Source organism: Theropithecus gelada, chromosome 13, assembly GCF_003255815.1.
Source record: "Theropithecus gelada isolate Dixy chromosome 13, Tgel_1.0, whole genome shotgun sequence".
NCBI lineage: Eukaryota > Metazoa > Chordata > Mammalia > Primates > Cercopithecidae > Theropithecus > Theropithecus gelada.
Window position 1 is genome coordinate 31,342,034 of NC_037681.1, and position 11,161 is coordinate 31,353,194.

General features: G+C 47.6%; 1 long non-coding RNA gene across 1 annotated transcript in view; it reads left to right on the top strand.

Moving 5' to 3' along the window:
• LOC112605183 overlaps positions 1 to 1,002 on the top strand; it is a 44,085-nt gene extending 43,083 nt beyond the window's left edge. The window contains exon 2 of the long non-coding RNA XR_003115370.1: positions 718 to 1,002. This is a non-coding gene — a long non-coding RNA (uncharacterized LOC112605183). The remainder of the gene's footprint in view (positions 1 to 717) is intronic.
• Positions 1,003 to 11,161: the final 10,159 nt, after the last annotated feature.

Below are 11,161 nucleotides of genomic sequence, written 5' to 3' on the forward strand. Positions count from 1 at the left end.
AGCTGTCCTCTCTTCCCTTGGGGCTGGTAATAGTTAACTCTTGCTTTGCAAATTGGTTTTTCATAGATTTACACACTCTCCAACAGGATCATCATTGCTTGAGGGCAGGTATCATGTTGTACACTTTCCATAAGGCCTTCACTGTCTCACACATAGCATTCAATAAATATTTGTGGGTTTAGGGTGCGTGCGTGTGTATGCACGCATGTGTGCACATGTGCAATGTTACTGGAGATGGAAGAGTTACATAGAAAACCCCAGGGAATCAGTCAGCAGGCAATTTTAAACCTAGCTGCTTGAGGGGTGATGGGGGTGGTTGATAACAGGACAAAGTCCGCAATTATCATTTAGGGGACTTTTGTAATGGCATCCTTTAGAGAATCAGCTCAGATGACATATTCTTCTAATCCCAAACTCAAGATTTTCTCTCTGGTTGCCTATAGAAATAGAGGTGTGCATTTGCATGGGAGGATAGCTGTTCCTTCAAACATTTATTCAAGGGCAGTAAAAGGCAGGGCCACTGAGAACAAGAAAAAATCAGTGGATGGTTGAGCCACACAATGGGAGGAGTGGGGTTTCCGAACTCTCAGTGCAGCATGCAAAACCAGGCTCTGCTGCTTGCAGTGAATCTCTCCTCCATTGTAACTGAGATATGTACATCCTCTTTCTCCTTTCTGCTGTTTCTGTGTTAACTGCAAATCCACTTCTTAATTTCAGGAAGATCCACGGAAAACATCCTGGGGTCCTGAGCTGAAGTGTGATGGGAGGAGTCCTCTGCATCTCAGTCCGAGCCTGGCCTCCCTCCCAGCCATGGTCTCACACTAGTGCTGCCAGGAGACCATCCCTCATAGCCAGTCCTGGCATCGAGCAGTGTCTCTGGTCCAACTGTTGTCCAACTCAAGGGTTTGGCCGCTTAGATTTTCCTAAAACTTGAATTTCATTTTCCTCTAGCCATGGAATGCAGATTAATCCTTTACAGTTAAAATCCAAGTTCAGATTTTATTTGTTGTGGTTTTTAATTAAAATCTCACCAGGATTTTGTGGATTTTTTTTTTTTTCTTAGAATGGCAAGGACACTGTGCGTATCAGTCAGCCTGGACTGCCATTACAAAATAACATAGACTGTGTGTCTTAAAAGAACAGAAATGTATTTTCTGACAGTTCTGGAGGCTGGAAGTTCAAGGTCAATGTTCTGACTGATTTGGTTTCTGGTGAGGTCTCTCTTTCTGGCTTGCAGATGGCTGCCATCCTGCTGTGTCCTGTGGGGAAGTTCAAACTTTTCCTCTGAAGGTTTGAACAAACCGACAATATGCAGACTAATACGAGAAAGAAAGTCACACAAAGTTGCTAATGTGCATAAGCACAGGACCACAGAAAATATGAGATTGAAAGAAGCACCAGGTGGCTGAGGCTTAAATACCCTCTTCATAAGGGAGAGGGAAATGGGGATATAGGCAAGTGTGAGGGGCAGTAAATGACTTTCAGTAAATGAATGAGCCCAAAGAGCAATGTCCTGGGACGAAGTTCCTCTGTGCTCTGGAGGACGTGGTGGGAAGGTGAGGGGTGGAACTTCACTGTGAGCAAAGGTTGTCTAATTTTGCAGATAGAGTCTCCCAGGTGATGTCTCCAGCTGCCCTCAGAAGAGTAGATGAAAGTCTCTCTGGAAGTGGTGATGACTTCCAGTCTCTTCTCTTCTCCCTGTGGTTAATCTTTCCTGGTTATTTAATGAGATTCTAGGGAGGGGGGTCTTCAGATAATTGCATTTCTTTTGGAAAGAAGCTTCCAAAATCAGATAAGGAAATTTCAGAGTGCCGCTTCTGTGCTGGGGCAGGGGTGGGGAGAGGGAAGTAAGACAAGAGAAGATTAGAAAGTCCTTGGCTCTGAGGCAGCTCCTGAGGCTTCCGACTTCCTCACATTCAAAAGTGCCCAGCATGCTAGGCACCATACCCTGGGGTCTCATTCTCTGTGCCCCACATGCTCACAGCTTTTCCTCCATGCGTGTGCATGGAAAGAGGTTGAGTTCTCTGGTGTCGTTGTATTTTTTGTGTGTGTGTGTGTGTGAGATGGAGTCTCACTCTCTCTCTGTTACCCATGCTGGAGTGCAGTGGCACAATCTTGACTCACTGCAACCTCCACCTCCCAGGTGAAAGTGATACTCCTGCCTCAGCCTCCTGAGTAGCTGGGATTACAGGTATGCACCACCACACCCAGCTAATTTTTGTGTTTTTAGTAGAGATGGGATTTCACTATGTTGGTCAGACTGGTCTCAAACTCCGATCTCAAGTGATCCACCCACCTTGGCCTCCCAAAGTGCTGGGATTACAGGCATGAGCCACTGTGCCCGCCTTGGTGTTTCTTCTTATAAGGGCACACCTGTGTCACCTCATTTAACCTTAATTACTTCCTAGAGGCCCCATCACCAACTACAGCTGTATTAGGTGTTGCAGCTTCAGTATATGAATTCTGGGGGGACAGAAACCTTCAGTCCATAACACTGAGTTTCACAGTTGGTGCTTTGGGACTCAATGGCACACAATGACTAGATGTTAGAAAGTAGAACTTCTCATTTGAAGATGGGGAAACTGAGTCCTCAATGGGGAAATGATGCAGCAAATGAAAGGTACAGCCAGGTGTGTTCACTTTATCCTTCTCCATGAGCAGCTTCATGGGAGGAACAGCTAATGTGGAGGGTATCAAGCAAATGCCCAGGCTGCGTGCTCTTGTTTGCCTGAGAAGTGTTCCTCTTAGTCTAGGTGAGAGGGTCAAGGCAGGTCTCAAATACCACCAAGTACAAGTTGACAATTTCTCAGGGCCAGACGTATTTTGGAATCAGTGTTTTTCCCAAAAATACTTTAAAAAGTGATATCATCTATACTCTGTACGTTGCACGACACCTCCAGCAACTCTAGAGATCCAGGCAACACCCTGGAATCAAACACATAAATACTTCTGCAGAGAAATCTCAGCGTCTGCACACCACGTGGGATAGGTTAAGGCAGCCCAACCTGTCAGGCCCAGCAGTACCACCACAAATCTGTGAGATGACCTTCTGTTTTCAGAATGGCCAACTAGGGATCATGCACTCCGACCATTCAACAGATGTCACTCTTCTGATGGACAGAGAAGAAAGAAGTAGCTTATTGAGAGTTGGAAAGCTGGCGAGTGTGGGGGCTTCCTCCAACGGCCTGCTCCTGGATGGTCCTAGGGGTTCTGGAGACATGAGGGGAGCCTGTCTGTTTGCTGACAGTGGAGAGCTACAGCAATGGCTCCCTTCCTCCTTCCAAGGGAAAGAGCCCATGTCCCCACCTCCCCAGCCCCTGTGATTGGCCAGAAAGGCTTTTTAGCAATTTCCCATCCACTCATTGCCTGCTGAGATGCGGTTGCCACCTCCCCCAATGCTGAAGTGTGCAGAAGTTTCTCTCTGATCCAGGATGTAATTAGCACCTGCCAAAGTACTGGGCTGAGATGAGAGGGGGATTCCACTCTTCTCCCAAAAACTGTTCCTCAAGAAGCAGTTGGTGTCTAGGAAGAAAATTTCTGACTTGGAGAGATTAAAGTGATCTTCTAAAATGCAGCGGCAGGTGGTGTTTATCTGGGCGAATGCCTCTGAGTTTACATGTTTTATTTCAGCAAGCACACTGACAGATGCCTGGTGAGCTACGAACACTTATTTTGTTCAATAATGGGCCCATAACCCCACACATGACTGTCTCATCTGGGAACATTTTACTGTGCTCCCCTTGACACGAGAGAATCTTCTGTGGGTAGGAAGAAGTTGTCTGTTAACAGTTGCTTTTATCTTCATAGTTATTTCATATAAAGCAAAACAAGAGACAGAGAACTTTAGAGGCTCTGTTTATGATAAATTATTTTAGGGAGCATTGCACCCAGTTAGATATTCAGTGATAAGTAAATTCCTGAGAAGGTTGTGGTCTTAAGGCATATAGTTGCACATGGTATCAGAGTTTTTCTTTCCTTTTTTTTTTTTTTTTAATGAGACCAAGTTTCTCTCTTGTCACCCAGGCTGGAGTCCAATGGTATAATCTTGGTTCACTGCAATCTCCCCCTCCTGGGTTCAAGCGATTCTCCTGCCTCAGCCTCCCAAGTAGCTGGGATTACAGGCACATGCCACCACACCCAGATAATTTTTGTATTTTTAGTAGAGATAGGGTTTCGCCATGTTGGCCAGGCTGGTCTCAAACTCCTGACCTCAGGTGATCGGCCCACCTCAGCCTCCCAAGGTGTTGGGATTACAGGCATGCGCCACCGTACCTGGCCTTGCTTTCAATTTTGAAAGAAGCCAAAGTTGTTCATACACAGATGGGTTGGCTGGCCACAGTGATAGCAATAGTGATGAACACTGAACCATACCCTTTGGTTTTTGAAGAATTTTCACATTCATGGTTTCTTTTGCATCTCACAACATCCTTATATCCAGTTTGTAGATTTATATACAGACTCAGAGTGGTTAAATGACTTGAGCGGAATAAGTGGAGGAACTGACATGAGATGCCATACATTTTCCCAGAGAAGAATCCTCCATTCTCCTGCCTTGGGAGGTTTGGGTGGGAATAGTGACACAGGCCTTACAAGGACATCTGTCATATTGGATTAGGGTCCAACACAATTCATAATTTATCTGAACTTGATTACACCTGCAAAGACCCTATTTCCAACTAGGGGTACCAGGAGTTAAGACTTCAACATATATTTGAGGAGAAGCACAATTGAACCCATAACACACAGTTCATAATGAGATTTGTGATGCCACCAATGGTCCTGTAACCTGTCATGCCGCTGAGCATAAGGTAACCGTGTAATCACTGTTTTAGTCCGTTTTCATGCTGCTGATAAAGACATACCTGAGACTGGGAAGAAAAAGAGGTTTAATTGGACTTACAGTTCCACATGGCTGGAGATGCCTCAGAATCATGGCGGAAAGCAAAAGGCACTTCTTACTTGGTGATGGCAAGAGAAAATGAGGAGGATGCAAAAACAGAAACCCGTGATAAAACCATCAGATCTGGTGAGACTTGTTTACTACCATGGGAACCGTATGGGGGAAACCGCCCCCCAGGATTCAAATTATCTCCCACCGGGTCCCTCCCACAACATGTGGGAATTGTGGGAGTACAATTCAAGGTGAGATTTGGGTGGGGACACAGAGCCAAACCATATCAGTCACTAATTGCAGCACGGCCTGAGGACACAAGAAAAACCTGTGCTGTCTCAAATTATATCATTAAAGACAGGAAGACCCTACAGATGCCATCATAGATTATGCACCTATGTTTTCCTTGGCTATGTACATTTATGAGATGAAGGCTTTAGTTTTCTCTCGGAAGAGCACAAGAGGCAAGACATTTTTGGAAGAGAGTCAGGGCGAGTTTGCAATTCCAGAGAAGTAAGGGTGGGGTGAAAGGGAAGTGAGTCCAGAAAATGGGGAAAGCAAACACAAAGCTTTCCTGGGCCAGCCACAGCTCCCTAAGAAAGATGGAGCTGACTTCACAGTCACGTGGATGTCACTGGGGAAGCCATCCGAACCACTGCATTACAGAACAACCCATTAGGATGGTGGTGGGAGATGTGCGGGAAGGGCAGGAAATTCATCAGCCAGCCCCTTCTGCTCTCCTGGCTCTCACTGGTTAAAGCTACCCCTCATGGTTGGTAACTTCTCCATGAGGCTATGTTGTATCACTGAGTGCCTCTGGGGAAACCAGAACCATGCACTGTGTTCTATTTGAGACCAGAAGCTGTAGGAGGAGTCAGGCCATGTTCTGCTGTGGGAGCTGCCAGCCACTCCCATGATGGGCTCAGGCAGCCTCTGTGCTAGAGGCAAGTCTGTACGGTGCAGTCTGGGGCCAGCTGCACATGTGGACCATGCTACTGCAGCCTAGGCAGCCTATGAGTCAGCAGTGCCCATCCGAGTTGCCCAGCTGGGGAAGGCATGCTGGAGGCTGAAGCAGGTGGGCGCTCTGGCTGCCATCCAACAAATGGCCCCAAGCTGGAGGCTGGGCAAATCTGGAGGGACAAATCAGGACAGATTCAATCTCCATATGTCGTGGCTCTATTTTGGAAACCCTGATCAGCTCGTTACACCTGTAACAGTGGATCCCTGCCATTTACCAGTGGATATTTTGAATGCATGAAGTTGATCTCACGAGTTTTCTAAACTATTGAGCTGACAGGTGTGGGCTGTGACCTGCCGCGCTCTCCTGCTTGGCACCTGGTGAGAGCCAGTGCTCAGATGGAAACCGCCCTTCTTGCAGCCCCTCCTGAGGAATCCTCCCAGTTTCACATGCGACAGTCTCTGCCAAGTCAGTACTTACGATTCCTAAATCTGAGGTGCAGACCTGCAATTTGAAAGCCCTAAGAGGAAATCAGCATTGCTGCAATTGCCCTTACTTGGCTCGAAAGCCGCGTGGCATAAATCTTCTTTAAAAAGAGGAGTGATGCAGGCAATTCCTCAGCTGTTGTGGAGGAATTTTTTTTCTAATTTTTAGTAGAGTATCTACTCTACATCAAGTAGAGATGCCCCACCCGGGTCCCCTTTTAGTAAGAGCTTGCTGCTGCCAATGTCCACTCCTTCAGGGCTTGCTGGGGCTCCGGAGAGTGACTTCAGCCCAGGCTGGGCAGGGAAGGGCCCTTCCCAGGATTGTCCACTTTCAATGAGTGATCAAGGCAAGGGCTTCAACTCAGCCATCGTGGCCCAGTTCTGCTAGACAAATCCATGCCACAGCTCCCCAGGGGGCTGACGAGGCTTTGCTGGGCCTGCAGTACCGCCTGGGTTCCTTGTCTGCTCAGTCCTGCCTGCCGGTCCTCCTGTTCACAGGTGTCTACCCCCAATAACCCTCTGCCACGGTGAGTGCCTCCTCGCATCTGCTTCCAGAGGACCCAACAGGCAACACCTCTGTGACAAGGTCCTCTTCCCTGCCCTGTGACATGCTGGATGAAGAAGAGGTGATGCCCTTCATCAGTCGTTTTTGAAAGAGTTAGTGACCTAAGCAGGGCAGACAAGACAGGTTGGTGACTCTGGGGAAAGGAGGTGCTGTCTGCCAGACTGAATACTGTCCAGAGGGAATGTTCTCGGCAGGGAGGTCCAGCAATAGAGGAGACAGCATCGTAATGGGTCGTGCTGTCAGAGGCTGGGGAGGTGGGCAGGTGGGCAGGCACCATGAAGGCTATCCAGGTGAGGACTTGATTCCCAGACCTGGGATTAAAGGCCATGAATGTGAACTTCAGGAGTTGTTTCAGTGTTCAGGAGCTCGGCTGCCACTAGCCCATAGAGAAGCTTTATACAAATTAGGAGAAGGCACCTCCTGTCTGCCCAGTTCCCACCTGGATGCCATCCCATAGGCACTTGGTGTGGTATGCAGGTAGCCCTTTTGGGTAAGCAAAATGGTGCCCCCTCCTGTAGACAGATGCAGCTCTGCTCCAGGGAGCATGGCTTGGCAAGGGGCACGTGGGCTGGGTTTCAGCTCCCACTCAGCTCCTCTGCCAGGAGCCTTTGTTCTGGGCACAGAATATAAAATTGTGCACACAGCCTTGCTCCCAGATTTCCCTTGGAATCAGTACAATCATCGGCCTTGGAGAGTCAGTGCAGATGGAAACAGGGAATCTCAGATGGCCCCAACCATGCACCACACAGTGCTAATGGGCACTTGCTCTGTCACCTGCAAACTGTGTGACAGTACATGTACGTGGTCCTTGCAGAGTTGTCTCTGATCCTTGAAAGGGTGCTGTGAAGCAAGTACTGCTAACATTCACATTTTAAAGATTGGAGAAAAGAAGCTCAGAGAGGATGGGCGATTTACCTAAAGTCACACAGCAAATGAGAGGAAAACTGGGGCTAAAACTGCTCCACCTGACTCAGCAACCCAAAAGGAAACCATTCCATTGTGGAGCATTTAACAGACAGTCAGAATTTTAGAGCAAAGAAGGCTGTGCTAGTTCATCCAGTCTAACAATACAGATAAAACATCTGAGGTCTGGAGAGGTTTCATGACTTGCGCAAGATTATGCAGCGGCTTAATCAAAGAGCCATATCCAGAACCTGATCTGCCTGCTCAGGGCACTGTCATGTTCATCTCCCATGATACCCCTCTGCTGATTCTTGAGCAAGAAAGAATGTGAGAGAAGTCCAGTGTTTGCCAACCCATGGAGCATATCCTGCACACCATGTAGAAAAACCTCTTCCCTCCATGTGCTTCCCATTACTCCATCAGCAAGATCTCTGAAATTCAGAGCCTTTACCCTCTGTTCATCCATCCTTCCTTCCTCCCTCCCTCCCTTCCTTTCTTCCTTCCTTCCTTCCTTCCTTCCTTCCTTCCTTCCTTCCTTCCTTCCTTCCATCCATCCACCCATCTATCTATCCATCCACCCATCCATCCATCCGTTTATCCATCCATCCATCCATCCATCTATCTATCCATCCACCCAACCATCCATCCGTTTATCCATCCATCCATCCATCCATCCATCCATCCATCCATCCATCCATCCTCCCATCCATTCATCCTCCCATCCATTCATCTTCCCAGTCATCCATCTAACCATCCATTTATCCATTCCTCCATCCATCCATCCTTCCTTACTTCCATCCACCCATTCGTCCCTTCTTCCATCCACCCATCCATCCATCTGTCCTTACCTCAAACCTTCACTAGGTCCTACATTGGGTGCTGAGGACACAGACAAAATAGACAGTATATACTTTCAAAGAGCTCACTGTCTAGAAGGGGAGGCAGATTTGCCTATAAATCAATAATTGCCACCCAGAGACATGGCAAAGGAGGTGAGCAAAGGGGTGGGGAACTGAGAGGTGCACTGTATATCCCTGGATCAGGCAAAGGCCTCAGGAGATGGTGTGCAGGGTTTTGGGTTGAGAGGATTCAGACAGGCATTTATGAAGGAGTCAGGAAGAATGTGCAAGTAAAGTCTGGGGGAGCCAGGAACTGCATCTAACTTTGACTTGATGCTCTGTCCTCCAGGTCCACTGGGGTGAAGGCCTCACCTCCACAGCTTTGCCTGCCCCCATGGCTTTGCCAGGTGCAGCCCATGCTGCAGGTTGCAAGAGTTGGAGTCGCACACCGATGACTCTTACAAAATTGCATGCCAGTGGCTCTACCAGTCTGGGGTCATGGAGTGGTTCCATTTCCATGGTTCTGCTGGGCATTGCCCTAGTAGGGGCTGTCTGTAGGGGCCCATCCCCAAGGTAGTTCTCTGCCCAGGACTCCCAGCTCTATGGGGTATCCTTTGAAATCTAGGTGGAGGCAGATATGGCCCCACAGCTTCTCAGGGCACAGCTCATTTTGCTGCACTGCAGCCTCTCCTTTGAAGTTGTTCTGCCCCAGTGGCCCTTGCATTCTGTGAGGGAGTCATTGCCTTGGACAATAGGTCCTGGCTTCTGTGTAGATGGCTGACTAATCTCCCCATTGTGTTGATGAATACCTCATAGCTTTTGTTGAGATGGTCCATCCATACTAATCTCCTTATCAAATTTGGCCACACCCCTCTGTCTCTGAAAAGACTTTCTCATTTTTTCCCAATATGGGTAGGCTGAGAATTTTCCAAATTTTAAGTTCTCATTCTCTTTTTATTGACAGCGTTGTCTTTAAATAATTTCTCTTTTCCAGAATTTTACTGTAAATAGTCAAGAAGAACCAGGCCACATCTTCAACACTTTGCTTAGAAATAGCGTCAGCTAAATATCCAATTTTGTCACTCACAAGTTCCACCTTCTACAAAACACTAGGACACAAACACAACTTAGCCAACTTCTTTGCCACTTTATAAGAAAGACGGCCTTTCCTACAGTTTCTGATAACATGTCCCTTGCTTCTCTCTGAGACCTCATCAGAATGGCCTTCTCCATCCATAGTTCTACCAACATTCTGTTCACAACCACTTAGACATTCTCCAGAAGATTGAAACTTTCTCTACACCTCTCACATAAATATTTAGACCACAGCAGGAGTTGAGATCTGTGTACTTTCAGCTTTAAAGTGTTTTTTTGTTAAGGTCCTGATGGGCTGTGGGTCAGGGAGGTTGACAGGGCAGCAATAAAGATGCTACAGTTAATGGGGCATTGCTCTTACTCTCCGGTGGGCTCAGCTCCATTCACCCTCAGAGGGAAAGGTGACATAGAATAGAAGTGAGACATGGCTCCTCCTACATATTTTTTTTTCTGTTTTTGTTTTTTTTTTCTTCTCTTCACAAAACCCACACCACTACCTCACTTATGCTATACTTGCTAACCCCAAGGCTTTAGTCACACGCAAAAAATAGCCATTTTTCTGTGCTCTCATAATGCTTAACCTTGCCTTTTACTTAAAGAATTCCAGAAACTGGCCTCAGGAAATCTAAACATTGAATCAAGGTTGCAGAGTATCCCCCCTTGGGAATGAATGCTGAACAAGTAATTTGCAGCCCTGTTACCACCGGCCAGACCACCAGGCGGCCTAACCATGAGGTGGCCCATTACTCAAGATAACCATGGCAACCAAATAATACTGACCCACACACCCTACCCCTCAAGTGTTTTGCCCAACCCAGCCTGCATATCTTACCCCTGATGCCAATTCTCGCTCTTTTCCTAATAAAAAAAAAAAATCCCTATCAGCTTTTTGGGGGGCCAGCTGGAGGATCCTTGCACCTCGCCTCTGCTGTTGCCCTTATGATCCAGAACAAGCCCTGAAATAAAAGGCTTGTTTGGGAAATCTGCTTGGCCCTGTGTTAATTTCCATTAAATGGGGAGCCAAAGAGCCTGTGGTCTGTAACAAAGGGACTCTGCACTCACCATCCTTTCCTGACTGCATCCCTACTAGTGGTCCACATCCTGTGCTCTGGGCACTGTCGTTCCTCAGGTAAGTGTTGCTGGGGACAAGAGCCCTCTCGGGGTTATAGTTTCTTTAGCTACCTGCCCTGGGCCCACCTCAGAAGGGACGCCTGCATCCTCTTGTTTGGTGTTCACAGCCTTTGTCGTGATCCCTTGCCTGCCTTGATTTCTGCTCCCATGCTGTCCCTCCTGTGACCGTCCAGTGTCCACTGGCATGATTGCTGTTTCTGCCTCTAGCCACACTTCGTCTTCCTCAGTTAGTGCTCAACTCGTCCCTGTCTCCGTACACTGTATTTGTGTTCTCCTTCCTGCTACCTGGCCTTG